This window comes from Pleurodeles waltl, chromosome 2_2, assembly GCF_031143425.1.
Source record: "Pleurodeles waltl isolate 20211129_DDA chromosome 2_2, aPleWal1.hap1.20221129, whole genome shotgun sequence".
NCBI lineage: Eukaryota > Metazoa > Chordata > Amphibia > Caudata > Salamandridae > Pleurodeles > Pleurodeles waltl.
In genome coordinates, this window is record NC_090439.1 from 21,178,749 (window position 1) to 21,195,465 (window position 16,717).

The 16,717-nt window shown below is 42.8% G+C and overlaps 1 protein-coding gene across 6 annotated transcripts in view; it reads right to left on the bottom strand.

Annotated features, from left to right (window-relative positions):
* ZNF516 (zinc finger protein 516) overlaps positions 1 to 16,717 on the bottom strand; it is a 353,996-nt gene that overhangs the window by 177,341 nt on the left and 159,938 nt on the right. The window contains exon 4 of one of the 6 annotated variants that reach the window (XM_069219433.1): positions 6,453 to 6,605. The exons of the other annotated variants lie outside the window; for them this stretch is intronic. The gene's annotated coding sequence lies outside the window, so the exon portion shown is untranslated. The remainder of the gene's footprint in view (positions 1 to 6,452; positions 6,606 to 16,717) is intronic. 6 annotated transcript variants of the gene reach the window in all.

Here is a 16,717-nt window from a genome sequence, read left to right on the forward strand (position 1 = left end):
CGCATTTCACTTCTTATACACATGAAATGCAGGACACAGCATTAATACAACTGATTGATTGAACAGTGAAAACAAATGAAAACGAATTTTCTAATCGATTTCACTATTTGCGAATGAAGCAAAAAAGCACATTATTTTAGGACCATCTATGACCCTTACAAGTATGAATACATTGAAAATATACACGTATCTGTATGAGGCTCTGACCTTCCTACCAGTGCCAAAGGACACGTTTATTTTAAAATGAAAGTAGCCTTCACTTTGTTCGGAATAGGACATAGCATGTTAATGACGGTACAATGGAAGTCCTGACTAAAACAGAAAAAACGCAGTTTTTTCCCTGCATGGAAAATGCCATAATCCTAAAATAGGGAACTAGCAACAATAGTTAAGGGGTAGGTTATAGCTAAAGTGCAATAGATGGAAAAACTAGACAGAGCAAGTAGTCATGGGCAACAGCTCACAGAGAAAGAGTAAAATCTAAGACTGTGACTGAACAGGCACACGTGAACAATGTGGAGTACCTGTCAGCATCTGAAAGCAAAAGCAACAGTGCTGGGCTGGATAAGGAAAGGGACAGGAACAGAAAAGATGAAGGAATCTTCCAAGGGATCTGAATTTTTTTACAGATCTTGGAGACTTCACGGAATTCTAAATATTAAGCTCTAGAGGGGCAGGTTTTCAGGTTAGTAAATTACAAGCACTCCGACGATACCTCCAAGCACGGATATCGTCAGAGAAAGCTGGTGCCCATTAGGTGCAAATGGGCCAGCGAAGTGAGAAAGGGCTCAGTGGGGAAACCGTCAGATCAAGGCATGACCCCGATCCAACTCAAAGGAATGGTCCTAGAAGCTCCTGGTACTGGCTGCTCTGGGTGACACAAACTGCTTTGCTCTTTACTATATTGACCATAAGGCCTCCCCTCCTTTTCCACAAATCTCTCACTATGCTACGTGGCCATAATGGGGTGTAGGAAATTAGTGTCACACAACTGGGCAGGTAGTTTCGATGAACGCAGCAAGCAAACGGAATAGCACGATGAGTTAAAAGACTACTGAGTGAAGGGGAGTCGGCTTGGTAGAGGGGTCTCCACAAATGGTACAATCCTCCTGAGCATCCAGTGACCTAATGATATCCCTGTTGACAACCCTTGCGCAAATTGCCAATGATGGACTCTCTGCCCTAAGGATACAGGCTCTCCTGGGCCGGCCTCAGTTGTTCACATTTGTAATTCTGCCAACCTTCGGCTCAATCTCAATGGGCCTTGTCTGTGCAGCAACCTGCCTGCACTTCTGTGGCAAAGCCAGCAGCACACCAAGCAGCTTTCTGGCATTATCCAACGACCAGTTGCCGGATTCCATAAAGAACGAGGGGATAGCACAGCTGTCTCTCATTTAGTGTTACCCTTCTTATGAGAATATGCCAGTGCTCCTCACCAAATCAAAGCGGCCCTGCACCTTTGCTTCTGTCCAGAACTATCAGCCTAGAGGCGAAAACAGAAAATGAAGAAGACCAGTGCAAAATACCACTGCTCTAGCTGCTAACTCTATCTTAACACGCTGGCAGTAACTCTCTTTTTTAAATGATTCTATGCGAGTATAACGAAGGCATGCATGCACTCAAGAGATAGAGCATGTCAGTGCCTGGAAGGTGTCTTTTGTCAATCACTCCTTTAGAAACAGGCATACATTATGAACTTTTTAAAGTGTAGGTCTTACACCCAAAAAGAGTCTTGTGAATTGACACCAAAATGTCAAACGCAAAATCAAAGGATAATGATAATAATAATAATATTGGGCGATGCAACGTTTATTAAAAAATACTAAAAACAAAGAAGCTGGGAGCATCTGGTTAAAGATAAAAAATAAATTTGTAGTTTGACAATTCTGTAGATGATAATGCCAAAATTACTACTCCGTAAGCATGTTTCGGGGATTGGTGGCCAGAAAAACAAGCATTTGCAATGCAGTGGGTCTCACATTTGCTCGAGTAAGAACTATTAGCGTTGTAAATTCCTAACTGGATCTTTCTTGCCACATAAATTGAAAATAAAAAGTAAAACAGTTGATATATGCAAGCCAATTCAAAGCGCCACGGCTGCCGTGAGCGTGAGCTTCAATGAGAGATGGAAAAGGAAAAAGAAGTTCGCTCACTGTCAAACATATCAGCAAAAGTGCAATTATCCATGTAACAGGGTTGATGGCCAAGGCAGTTAACAAAACTACACCAAGGAGGGACAAACGTAAAGCATTTACCATTCATAACAAAGGATTTTTGAAAGGCAAGCCCATGAACAAATAATAGTGATGGGCGTGTGGTGGGCATGGTTAAAAACCCACAGACAGATTGCAACAGGTTAGAGCGCTTGCCCGCTCGACCTATAAATTGTATCTGAATTTCTACTCGCCTCAGTGAAAGCATTCCAAAGGATGGCCTGGGACCATGCAAATGACCTGGTTAGATGTTAGCTATATTGACTGTGAAACTGCCTTTTATAAAAGGAAACCTGAAGGTCGATGGGTGAACTAGCCTTTGGTTTAAAAAACTGATCAATTCTAGGTTCCACAAGGCTTACATTGCTCGAACAGCAGTAGATTGCGGCTAGATGAGAAACAGCAAAAGATTATACGCAGAAAACACCTACAACACTTACATAAAAAAAGCTAATGCTTATTAGCATATATCTTTGTTAAAATATTTTTCATTTTTGTGGTTACAATGTAAACTTGGCAGCTACTGGTGGCTTACAATACAGAGAAGACTGAAGTAAACATTACAGAACACTGAAACACTGTTACATGACCGAAGGCTGCTGGACAGTGCAGCTGTAAACTAATGTGACAGGTTTGGAAAAGTTTGATACAGATAACTGACAGGTTTTGATGTCCTTTATTTTCAAGCACATTTAAAATGGCCACCTTGAACTAAGTCAAGTTCTTCCCTGGGATAAAAATGAGGCCTTTCCATAGAGAATAAGGAGGGGTTTAAAAAGGTTTGGTTTCCAGTATTAAAAAGAAGCATAAATGTGGAGTAAAAATGTGAAATTCAGGACCATATTGGTGGGATTTTTTGGCAGAATAGAAAGGGTGACCAAATTTTGAGGAGCGAAAACCGGGACAGGTCAGATATAAAAGAAGGACTAATGATTTTACTCTCACTTTTATATCTGGCCTGTCCCGTTTTTTTTGCATAGCTTTGCGAATGTGTGTCTATACTGTTTGTTTATATATATATATATATTTATATATATATATATATATAAACATAATTACACACATTTACAAGACTACATATATAAAATTAGGTATGACTTGACATCCTACCCTGCACCCCCATCCCGCCCCCACCAACCTCTCTCTGCTCCCCCCCTCTGTCTCTGCCAGGAGCAGACACAGGACTGTGTTGCCTGACAGTAACAGATACATTACTTTAATTATTTCATATTTCGTAAGCATATTTAATTTATGCTTCCCTAGATAATCTGACCTTTGTCCCAAAAAACCGGGACATTTATTTAATAAAATGACCTTTGTCCCAAAAACCGGGACATTTATTTAAAATGAAGAGAAGCGTCGGGACACCGGGACAGTCCTCTAAAAACCGGGACTGTCCGGGGAAATCCGGGACGTCTGGTCACCCTAAGAATAGAAGAGGCTACATAAAAGGCCGTTTGGCGTTCTCAGCCTTCAAACATGATTTGAAAATCAAATCCTTTCCATTCGGATGAAGGCTATTGCTTTGAAATATCAACAGACGGATGAGACGGGACAAGTGGCAGCATCCTAATCCTTTTCCGAATATTCCAGGCCGCTTTAAAGTGGGGGACACGAGGAAAGCCGGGCAAGGACAGTAATCCAATTTTGGACAAAGTTTGTAAAATCAAGCACAAAAAAGGGGACAAGAAGGGTGATTACGGAATACTGCGGAATCCTAATAATTTAAAGAAATGTAACGTATTTCTGGACATTGACCACTTAAACCACCGATCACCAGGGGCATATTCTGAGATTACTCTGTGCGACCAGCTATCAACTCTGCAACGAAATACCTAATTTGTGCATAAAAGACACAGAACACATTAAATTAAAACATAGCTTAAAAATCATTTAACACTGTCAACAACAGACACGTGGTGCTTTAAATGAGAAGTAATGGGATGAGAGACAAACAGCAGGAAAAAAATAACACTGTGAAGCAGCAGACAATACCACCCATAAGTAAGTTCGGAGGTACAACCGAACATAGAAGGCACAAACAACCTCAGTTTCTAAGCTTCCAAAAGCACAGCCGTGGTTTACTTGATGGCTCCTGTGAGTTGGCGGTGGGCCACAACATAACTTATTTTTAATGCAGTGCTTTATACCACCTTCTGCCCTTTCTAAGTGCCGATAATAACAGGAGTTTTACAACTGCCGAATTTAATAGTACTCAGTTTACTGTCCTTCAAAAAGATAAGTGCGAGTCAGCCTTGGCAAGTTTCAATGTAGCGCTCTTGCCAATCACTGCACATATGCGCAATGAGCACGCAACTCAGTTTAATAAAAGCACCGGCAAAGGTATTGCTTTTGTGAGCTATTGGCTTTCAAATGGTTTTTTGATGCTGTGCAGCATGGTTATAGCTTGAAAAAAATTAAAGCACTAAAAGGCTTTGGCACGGCCGCCCACATCATTTTGTAGCACCACACACCATGCATGCAAGCATCTTTTTTCTTTGTATTTACTGATCCGAGTAGGACTGGTAAATAAAAAGAATAGAAAATGAACAAAAGTGTTGTTGTGTATTTTTTGTTAAGCAGGTTGGGAAAGGCAGAGGAAGCTATTCAGACGAGGGATGAACGAACATCAAAGCAACACAGGGAGTGTGGGGGTAAACACTGAAGCAACAAGGGATGGGACGTGAAAACAGCACGTTGGACATCCCAGGAGGGTGTGCAAAAGCAGGAGGGGGTGGGAGCAAAAGCTACAAATGGGGTGGGGGAACGGAACACAGAGGGTGAGAAAGCAGTGACGAAAAGCACACAGGTGAGCACAAAAGGAAGGATGCAGGGAGAAGCAGTCAAGCAACAGAGAGCAACACAAAGTGCAGGGGGAGAGACATACACAAGGGAGACCGCTGTAAAACATACACACTCTGATGGGGTGCTCCACACAAAAGAAAAAAAAAGTAGTACTTGAAAAACAAGCATTGGAAGCAGTAATGCCAGCCAATCAAAGAGATTGTAAAGAGTCAAAGTTCCATGGGAGGGACCCACTCTATATTGACAAGCTGGGATAAGAATCACAAGTATGTAAATAAAACTGACATGGAAAGCCAAAAAATGGCAAGCAATGGGCGGGCTCCAAGCTCTTGTATGTTTTTTGTAAGCCACAATATGCCTTGCAATAGACAGCAAGATATTCAAGAAGATCTTCAGTTGAGAAGTCCTCTAAACTCTGAGAATTTTAAGATACCAGAGATTGCATGGGAAACAAAATGGCATCTATGTTCCAAGATCTTATATTCAAACCTGTTATCAACAAACTCACTCAAAAGCCATTAGCATTCCACTGGCAGCAAGGAAATAGCATTTGTGATGCATAAATGGGCACCTATCCTATGCCTGAAGATATGTAATTGCATTCTAGTGATCTGTAATACATGATAAAGACCTAAATTACAAGTGGCCTGTTAAAATAACCATTATTTCGCTACCTTGAAATTACAATTTTAGGGGCTTCTGTTTAATACAGGAGTGCGGAAGTAACAGGGATTACAAGTATATTAGGACTACCATGTAGAAATATGTTTCCGGGCTGATACGAGCATTTTACCCCCGGTCTTTCACACAGATATTTAGGTTACATTCAGAAGCTGAAATCTCAGTGTGAAAAACAAAACTTTAATTCGGATCAGAATTTACAGGTCACTCAGAGCAACAAAGGTTAAGAGATAGGCCATGCAGTTCTCAAGTCACAATCAACGCGCAATGAAGAATTTATGCTTGCCTAGCAGACGTTTGCAAAACTGGCCTTTCGAAGAAAGTTTCACAGATCAACGGTCATGATTTAAAGTGCAATGTCTGGGTACTGTTGCAGTCGGTCTGTTTTTAAAGACAACATGCACCTTAATCTCTGCAATAGGCCAAAACAATAAGGGCCCAATTCACAAAGCCATTTCAATAGCAAACGTAGGTTTGCTGCCAAAAATACCATGGGTTACACCTTTTTGTTATCTAAACAAATATACACAGATGAAGTGACAGCATTTACAGCTGCATATTTATTTAGATGTACGCCTAGGCAAGCGGTGGGGAGTGGAAGAATAAAGGAATGGACTGCCCTGGTAATTTTTGAATGCACACAAACTTATGGATTTGTGAATTTTCACAAACTCCTCTAAGATACTTTCCTAACCTAGAAATGATAAGGTATTTGCTTCTGCAAAGGACTGGAGTAAGGAAAATGTTACTTACCAGCAGACATCTGCTCGTGGCATGTAGTGCTGTAGATTCACATGCTGTGCATAAGCTCGCCAGCTAGTACTGGGTTCCGAGTGGCACAACCTGTTTTTCTTCGGAAAAGCTTTTTGAGTCACAGGATCGAGAGACCCCCTCCTCTCTGTAATACTGCGCATGGTTGTAGGCGGTAGAATGAAGTAGTGAGAAAAAGAGAGTAGAATAGAAAATATGACCTTGCCATGTATATACATATGTACAATATATACATAATAATAAATTCCAACATCCACACGCTTCTGGGGAGGAGGGAGGGTGCATGTCAATCTACAGCACTACATGTCACGAACAGATGTCTACTGGTAAATAACATTTTCCTTTTGATGGCATGTGTGGCTGTAGATACACATGCTGTGCATAGAGTGTAAAGCAGTACCTCTATAAAGCGGTGGCTAGCGTGCAGGAGTTGCAATTGTTTGAACAAGTGTATTGAGTACTGCTTGTCCAACATTTGCTTGCTGACGTGCAAATACATCTACACCGTAATGTTTGGTGACAGTATGTAGTGCAGACCATGTTGCTGCTTTGCAAATGTCTGCTACAGGTAAGTAACCTAAAAATGCCATAGATGCACCTTTCTTTCTAGTGGAGTGATCCCGAAGTGTAACATGTAATTGTCATTTGGCTTTATTATAGTAAGTTTGAATTCACTTGACTATCCATCTAGCTATTTAGTTGCTTTGGGTATAGCTTCTCCTTTATGGGTCATAGAGAAAGCCATAAAAAGTTGTTTTGTTTTCTTAAACTCTTTTGTTCTATCTATATAATACTTAAGAGCCCTTTTAACATCAAGAGTCTGTAGAGCCCTTTCTGCCACAGAATCTGGGTGGGGGAAAAACTGGTAATTCTATTGACTGATTGATATGAAATTGTGAAACTACCTTTGGAAGGAATTTTGGATTATTTCTTAATTCACTTTTTTCTTTATGAGAAAGGTTCTTCCAAAGTTAAAGCCTGTAGCTCACTGACACATCAAAGGGAAGTGACAGCGACTAAAAAAGCTACTTTTCAGGGAAAGGAACTGTAGGGAACAGAAGTAAAGTGGTTCAAATATGGGGAGCCATAAGCCTTGTGAGTAAAATGTTAAAATTCCAGGATGGGGCTATAGGAATCCTTGGTGGGATGATTCTTTAAGTCCTTTCATAAATGCTTTGATAACAGGCATTCTAAACAAAGAAATGTGCTATATGTTTTGAAGACATGCAGCTATGGCTGCTAAATGTAGACAAATAGACGTGTAAGCTAGATTTGTTTTTTGTAAATGTAGTAAATAACAGACATCTCTTGTACTGTTGGCTTAAGAGGGTCAATGTTTTGTGTTTGACAATAGCAAATAAAACGTTACAATTTTGCCGCACAACATTGTATGGTTTCGGGGTTGCGTGCTTCTTTAACAATATGCATACATTCCTGCAGTAGTTCTAAATACCCAAATTCGGTGACCTCAGGAGTTTAGGTTTAGGCGGTTCGGGATTCGGATGACTTATTTGACCCTGATTTTGTGTTAGGAGGTCTGGTCTGTTGGGAAGCTTTTGATGTAGAACTACTGTGAGTTCCAAACGTGTTGTGAACCATGGTTGATGTGCCTATATAGGAGCTACCAGGATCATGATGAGGGAAGACTGTTTGAGCTAACAAACCAGAAAGGGAATGAGTGGGAGAGGGGGGGAAAGCGTAAGCAAATATCCCAGAGCAACTCATCCATAGAGCATTGCCTTTGGACTGAGGGTGCAGGTACCTAGAGGTGAATTTTGGGCATCTTTTTGTTTTGAGGTGTGGCAAATAGGTCTATTTGAGGTGTTCCCCCCCACTCTGGAAGTACTGTGGAGGACTTGTGGGTGGAGTTCCCATTCGTGGCAGGTCTGCAAAGTGAATGTCTGTCCCTAGGACATATTGTGCCACTATGTGAATGTTGTGATAAAATGGCCATTTCCATATTGTTTGTGCAAGATGGGATAGTTGATGAGATCATGTCTCCCCCTGTTTTTTGAAGATAGAACAAAGCAGTCATGTTGTCTGTCAACAGCAGTCAAAAGCAGTCAACACTTCTTTTTGTTGCCATTGTGGAATAAATGCTTTCATTGCTAGGAAGACTGCTTGCAGTTCCAGGTAAATGATGTGTAAGGACTGTCAAGTGGTGTCTCATAGCCCCTGGACTGTGAGGTTGTGGAAATGAGCTTCCCAACTGGTATTTGAGGTGTCTGTCGTGAGAGTGACCTGAGGCACATTGTCTAAACAGGGCCGTCCTTTCATAAGTTTTGTGGTGTTCCAACATTGCAGAGAGCGATAATTCTGGCGGTCCAACAACACTAGATCTTCCATCTGACCCTGTGCCTTAGACAATTAATGAGAGAAGCACTGTTGAAGGGGCCACATATGAAGCCTGGTATGAGGTACAGTGGCAATGCACGATGCCATCATCCCTAATAATCGCATATCAGTTCTTACTGTGTATGCTTGATTCTTTGTTAAAGTAGCAATCATTGTTTGAAAGGCTTGAAATCGGGCTGAGCTGGGAACCGCTATCCTAATTTTGTGCTGAGAATCGCTCCTAGATAGGGCTGTATCTGGAGAGGGTGAAGATGAGATTTGAGGAAATTGATGGTGAACCCCCAAGAGTGTAGGAGACAAATTGTGAATTGAGTGTGGCTTTGACACTGTGTGCATGAATTGGCTTTGATGAGCCAATCGTCCAAATAAGGGAAGATATGAATTTGTTGTCTTCTGAGATGTGCTGCGACTACCACAAGACATTTTGTGAATACCCTGGGAGCAGTTTTGACTCTGAATGGTAATACCTTGAATTGGTAATGTTTTCAAGCAACTACGAATCTTAGGTATTTGCGGTGTGCTGGATGAATGGGAATGTGAAAGTAAGTGTCTTATAGGTCTAACGCGGTCATTAAGTCGCCTTGTTGCAGAAAACGTCCTGAAGAGTGACCACATGGAAGTGTTCTGATAAGATGTATTAGTTTAAGGGTGAGAGACCTAATATTAGTCTGAAAGACCCTTCTTTTGGGGTATTATGAAATAAAAGGAGTATACTCCTCTACCATGGTGTTGTAATGGTACTGGTTCTATAGCCCCTTTGAGAACAAGAGAGTGTGCTTCCTCTTTGAGAAGAGCGAGATGATCTTGTGAGAGTCTGTGAATACAAGGGGGTATATTTGGTGGAGTGGAAGTGAGCTTGAGACAGTAACCATTTTAGATAACTGAAAGTACCCATTGATCTGTGGTAGTTTGAGATCAATGCAGGTAAAAATGTTCTAACCTTCCCCCTACAGGAGTGGTGTGAGTTGGTAGGTTTGGGAGAAAGTCACTGTTTGGTGGTAGATGAGGAGCCCCTAGATGTAGATGGCTTTCCTCTTCTTTTGTTACTGTTGCCTCTGTAGGAACCTCTAAAATATCCTCTGGTGTTTTGAGAGGTGGGCTTTGTTTGAGTGGAAGACTGTTCATGAAATGATGACCGAAAGCCTCTTCCAAATCCTGTGTGACAAAAAGTACCCCTGTGTGTGCTGGCTTGGAGTCCTCCCATAGCTTTGGCAGTCTGATTGTCTTTATTTAGCTTTTCAAGTGTGGTATCCACTTGTGAGCCAAATAAATGCTCTTTATCAAATGGCATGTTCAACATTGCCTGTTGTACCTTTGGTTTAAAGCCTGAGCATCTGAGCCAGGTATGTTGCCTAATGATAAAGCTGGTGTTAATACTGTGTGTTGCTGTATCAGCAGCATCAAGCACACATCTAATTGAATTATTTGAAATTGTTTTTTCCTCAGTTACTATTTCTGTCCCCCTTTTACTGTGTTCCTCAGGGAAGTATTGTAGAAGCTTCTCCAGGGCATCCCAGTGATCTCTATTGTATCAGATAATAACGCCTGGACGTTAGCAATTCGCCAGTGATTGGCTGTTTGAGCTGCCACTCTTTTACCTGCTGAATCAAATTTTTTGCTTTCTTTATCAGGAGGTATGTCTCCTGTTGATTGGCTATTAGCTCTTTTGCGAGCAGTGGAGGCAACAACAGAGTCTGGAAGAATTTATGCTTTTATAAATAAATAAAGGGTTAGAGGGGGCAGCCTTGTACTTTTTATCCACCCTGGGAGTTATAATCCTTGATCTAAATGTCTCTTTGAATATTTGATCTGCGTGCCTGAGCATGCCTGGGAGCACTGGAAGAAACTGACTCTCCTTATGTGTTACACCAAGGGTGTCAAATAGAAAATCCTCTTCTATTAGATCTGTGTACATATCTACATTGTGATATGCTGCTGCCCTAGCTATAACCTGTTGATCTGAGGTGGAATCCTCAGGTGGTGAAGGTCTAGCTGGGTAGAGATCCGGATCATTAGGTGTAATAGGATCCAGATCATATGCATCCCATGGGTCTTGATCGTCTAATGTATCTCCCAAATCATGAGCCCTACCAGATGGCAAACTGGGTGGTGTGAACCCCAAAGGAGGAGGAGATGTTGGTGGAGGAGTATTCTGTAGAGAAGTAGGTGGTGGTGGAGAGGGTTGAGGAGAAAGCTGAGTAAGAAAAGGTGTCTTTTACTTTATAGTCTTTTTTTGTGGGGGAGAGGAGTCAAGAGCCTCTTGAAAAGTCAGTTTCCTCTTTAAAGGGGAAGGAGGTGATGTTATTATCTGTTCTGTTCCCTCCTGAAGCCTAAGTCAGTGCTACCGAGCATCCATAACTTCCAAAATTGGTTTCACCGGTGAAGGGGTGGTGGTTAGAGACTGTCCAGAATCCACTGAAGTTTTTTTAAAGATGTTTAGTTCTGAAGACTTTTGTATATGGGGTATTTTTGGTGCCGAAACTGTGGATGGCTGTTTTCTCTTCTTTTGGGCTGAAGTGGTTGGTACTGAAGTGGTTGGTACAGAAGCACTGTGTATCTTCGGTCGTGTCGGAGCTGAAGTAGAGGTGCTTGAGGTCGATGCGGAAGATTCCTCTTTAGCTTTTTTCAGAGCCGAGCTGGAAGGTGGTGCATCCAAATGAGTTTCTCGGCTCCGATGATAGCTAGAAGGCAGTGATGTAGTTTTGGCTGAGGGTGAAGGGGTCTTTTTACTCACGGTTTGCTTCGACTGCAACAGTTGACTCTCGATGTCAGATTGTACATCGGAGTTCGAGTCATGAATAGGGAAGGCATCTTCCTGATCCAACTCCTCTTGTCCATGCTCATCGCCGAAGATGTCCAGTGTGTTGTCTGGCGTTCCAGGCGCCATTTCCATTTGACAAGCTCTTCGATCTCTGAGTGTCTTTTTCGGCCGAAAGGAACGGCACACTTTGCAGGTCTACTCATTGTGTTTGGGGAAAGATACAAATTACACACCTGGTGGTGGTTGGTGTGTGGAAATTTGGAGTGACATTGAAGGCAAAACCGAAATGGAGTCCGTTCCATTCGGGCTGCATAGTTAGATGCTGCTTACAGGAGGTAGGTCTGAAGAGGGCTAGAGAGGGTTGCCACGAAGGGCTGAAAATCCATTACGGGTGTAAGTTCGAAAGGAAAATAAAGTATGGAAGAATATATGATCGAAAACAATACCAATGATGATTGAAAGATGGAGAGAATTCCATTTCGGACTGTATCGAGCCGAGAACTCAGAGCGAGAGGAACATACGTCCAAATCCAACAGCAGAGAGAAACAATCTAACAAAGTTCTCAATGCCCATGCGCATTATTACCAAGAGGAGGAGTCACTCGATCCCGTGACTCGAAAAGCTTCTTCGAAAAAAAACAAGTTGTACCGCTCCAAACCCAACATCAGATGGCAAGCTTATGCACAGTATGTGTATCTACAGCCACACATGCCATCGAACATTAAGTTCCAAGATGGGAGGAGGAATGTAACACCCTCAAAATCTTTGGGGCACAGGGAAAGGTGATTCTCCATGGGAGAAAAAATTCTTCATTGTGGAGTGGAACAAAAGCAAACCTGCACATAGTTGTTGGCTTTCCAGGGGCTTGTACTGTGTGTACAATTCTACACTGTGGGAATACCTACACCCAAAGCTTTCACATGACATTTATAATTGTAAGCTGGAAATGCCACACCAGATGTAATGGTGGGAAAGGTTGTAAACTGCAAAGAGTAGTAAAACCATACATGTTCGAAGAGTATGAATATGAGTAACAGTTTAAACCTTTGTTTGTGAATCGAGCTCTAGAAATACAACTGTATATCTCTCTGATTGTTATTATTAGATTGGCTCACAGCCATTCCAAACCACCCCACTAAATACAAAGCCTGTTTGCTGACTCCATATATCCTTTATGATATGAACTGCACCCAACATAGCCTCCGACAGGAGTTAAAGAAGAGGTCCAAAAAAGATTTGCTTTCACATTTTAGCATCCTTAGGAAAATTTGAAGACACCTACAGTAAACACCGCTGAACAAATATATAAAAAACGTGGCTTGAAAGAACAACTTAAGTCAGAAAACATGGTATTGCTAGTTTAATGTAAATTGTTAGGCTGAGTGATTGGCATTTCAAAATGCTGCTGGGCGGGCTTTGAAGGGTTAATACTGGTGTACATCTTTGTCTTTTCAGATTGCAGAGCATGGACAATTTTTTTTTAAAAAGCCTCCCTTTGGATAAGGAGGTTTTTCGCTCCCGTTTTCAATTTTGGATCCGCTGTCTCAGAACTGACACCACTGACACCTTGTACACAAAGGTTGTGACTGGCTAGCTGTATCCGCCATTACAGGACATCCTAAATGGTTCCCACATAGATGAAAAAACTTTTTAAAAGGGCACATAACGGTTCAAGGTGAGCACACCCTTGCACTTAAAGGCATTTCAATAGATTTTAAAAAGTGTAAAAAGTCTGCGTGCCAGGGTCTGCAGACTATATTTTGATTTTATGGACTGAAAAACACACAGTGGGACATATTGTTGGTCTCTTCTGTACTGAGACTGTGGCCCCACATTGGGTTGTCTTTCATAGTTTATGGTCTCGGTACAGAGCCTGCAGACTTTGGGCACCATTTTAAGTGTGCTGCGTCTTGAAAAATTGTCCATGGACAACTGATCAATTTAGAAGGCATATAAGTTTTATAAACCTAACCTTGAACAAGTAAAAAGGTTTCCCTAGGTGTGCCCCAGCCTAAGTTACACATTTTAAGGAGTCACTCATAACTTACTGAACTTTTGATGTGCAAGTCCGTGGTGTCAAACACAAAACCAACGACTCGGCACACCTAGCAATAAGGCAGAATTTCCCTTCAAGTCCACTTCCTGCCTAACCCAGGTGCATTTCACATAAAGAGTGAGTGAGTGAGTGAATGAGTGAGTGGGAGGGACTGAGTGTGGGTGCACTTGCCACAGTCCGTTTTATAACTTACCATACCATCAAAGCGCATTTGGAGTTAGAATAGTAAATACACACTTCATTACTGTCAATGGCTGGTCCTCATACTGATATGGTGTGTGGGGAGGTGTTAGGCTAAGCAGCATTCATACACACACCCCAATAAGCGCAGGAGAAAAATAGAACAAATATCTTACTTTTGGTAACGCCTTATGTGGTAGAGACTATATCTAACTGAAGATTACTTACCTTTGAATTCTACCCAAGCGTCCGACTAGATCCGGAAGATTTTTTGTGAGCAGTACCCCTGTGTGCCAGTAGGTGGTGTCGATCACCTCTGCATTCATTGTTGGCATTGTTCGTGCCAGAAGTGGCATTGCAGTACCGGTATAGGTGCCGCACTGGCGTCAGTTTCTTTTCACGACTACCGCCACAGACGTGCAGAGCCATGAAGAACACTGACCATTGGTATGTCAAAACTAGGGCCCTGAAAGGGTGTTTCCTATCCCTAGAAATACATTTGCAGAGCAGGGAGGATGGGTAGATCAGCAGGGAATCTGCAGCTAGATAAAGTCTCTACCAGATAAGGCGTTACCAAAGTTAAGTAACTTATTCATCCGATTGAGACTTATAGCTGCAGATTCCATACATTTGAATCAATACCCAAGCAATACCATCCCTGGAGGTGGGTTTACAAATAAATTTCAAACAAGAAAGTCCTGCAGGGCCAAATGGGCAAAGGGCCCATCCCTACAGAGCTGACTGTCCAGGCAGTAATGTTTAGTAAATGTGTGCAGCACCACATTGCTGCCAGGCCGATGTCCTGGACCAGAACTCCGCATGCAAATGCAGTGGTCACAGCTTTTAGCTCTGGTGGAATGAGCTTGCAAGCCTTCTGGGGGTTGCTTTTTGGCCACTGCGTAGCAGATCTCGATGCAGAGTATAACCCAACGAGAGATGGTTCGCTTCTGCCCCACCCAACCTTTCTTAACACACAGATACCCCGTAAAGAGTTGGTTGTATACCCGGAACTCACATGTGCAATTAAGATAAAATGCCAATGCTCTTTTGGGGTCCAGGCAGCGAGGTCACTCCTCTTCCTTAGAAGGATGAAGGGGTGTGTAAAGGTGACAGATTGGCCTACATGAAAGAGCATGACCACCTTTCGCAGAAACGAGGCCCTTGTGTGAAGCACCAGTTTGTCACAGTATACAGAGTTAAGGCAGCTTGGATGACAAGGCCTGCAGCTTTCTCACTCAACGGTCAGATGTAAGGAAGGCTGTTTTCAATGTGAGAAGCCTGGGGGGCAATTGTGGAGGGGCTAGAATAAAGCACACACAAACAATGTTAGAATCAAATTAAGGTCCCACTGAGACAAAAAGAATAGGGAAGGAGTGAAGAGATGATTAAGACTTTTGAGGAACCTATGTACAATAGGGAACTTAAAGAAACAGGTTTGATCAGGCAACCGCAAGATGGCAGAAATGGCAGACAAATAGCCCTTAAGAGTGCCCAAAGAAGAGCTCTGCTGGGCAAGGGAAGGAATGAGGGTCAGAAAGGGGATCAAGAGGCTTTTTAGTGCACCTTGACACAAATTTCTTCCAACGACAGGAACACACTATTTTGGAGGGATGCCTGGCTAACAAGATGACGTTACTGACTTCAGGAGGAAGGTCAAAAGCTGTCAACTGCCACGGCTCAATCTCCATGCAAGAAGGCGGAGAGTGGACTTGTTGGGTGAATAGCCCTTCCCTGCTGCTGCAACAAAAGACACTCCTGAAGGGGCAGTCAGATCGGAGGATCAATGGCCATGCTCTGTAGCTCGAGATACCAGACTCACCGTGCCCAGTCTGGAGACAAAGGGATGACTTGGGCCAGGTCATTCCTGATCTTCTTGAGAACTCTGGGCAGGAATGGTATGGGAAGGAAAGGGGTACAATAGGCCTGAGTTTCACTCGGACAAAAATCGTGTCTGAGCTAGAGCCGTCATGGAATCTCCAGCATGCAAAACTGTTGACATTACATATTCTCGGCGGAGGAACAAAAAGAACTAAGAGACCTTGCACCACCTCTGGTTGCAGACACCATTCGTGATCCACTAGGCATCTTCGGCTTAGTTTGAATGCTGTGACATTCAGAAAGCCCACCAGGTGTTGAACCACCAGGGATATGTCCTGCTGTTCCAGCCATGTCCAGAGGTGCAAAGCCTATTGATAAAGGGTCCACAACCCCACTCTGCCCTGTCTGTTGCAATACCACATGGTGGTGGTGTTGTCTGTGAACATCTGTACTAGACTTCTCTAGAAGGAAGGTAGAAAGGCTTTCAATGCCAGTCGGATCACTCTGAGCTCCATCAATTTGATGTTGAGCCCAGATTCTGCCAGAGACCAGAGTCCTCTGATCTCTACCTCTCCCAGATGGCTGTCCCATCCCCAGACTGATGCATCTGTCACTACAATCATATCTGGTTAGGGAAGGGAGCGGGATGTTCCTTCTAGTTATACACGATTCGTTAACCACCAAAGCAGACTGACTGCAGTTCCCTCAATGATCTGGACCATGTTGGAGATGCTGCGCCCAATGAAACTTCAGGTCCCACTGCAGAGCTCACATATACCATCTGAAATGTGTCACCAGCAGGATGCAGGAGGCCATGAATCCCAACAGCCTCAGAGTCAGTCTTATTGAAATTCAGGACAGAGGCTGAAACATTGGTATCAAAGTCTGAATATCCTGGACTCTCCACTGGGGAGGTTAAGCCAAAAACTGCACCATGTCCAGAATAGCTAAGAAGAAAAGAAGCATCTGAGAGGGAGTCAGGTTTGACTTTGGCATGTTTGTAATGAACCTCAGTGAATGCAGGAGGTTTGCCCTAGTCTGAAAGTGGACAATGACAGCCTGGGACGAGCCCGCCT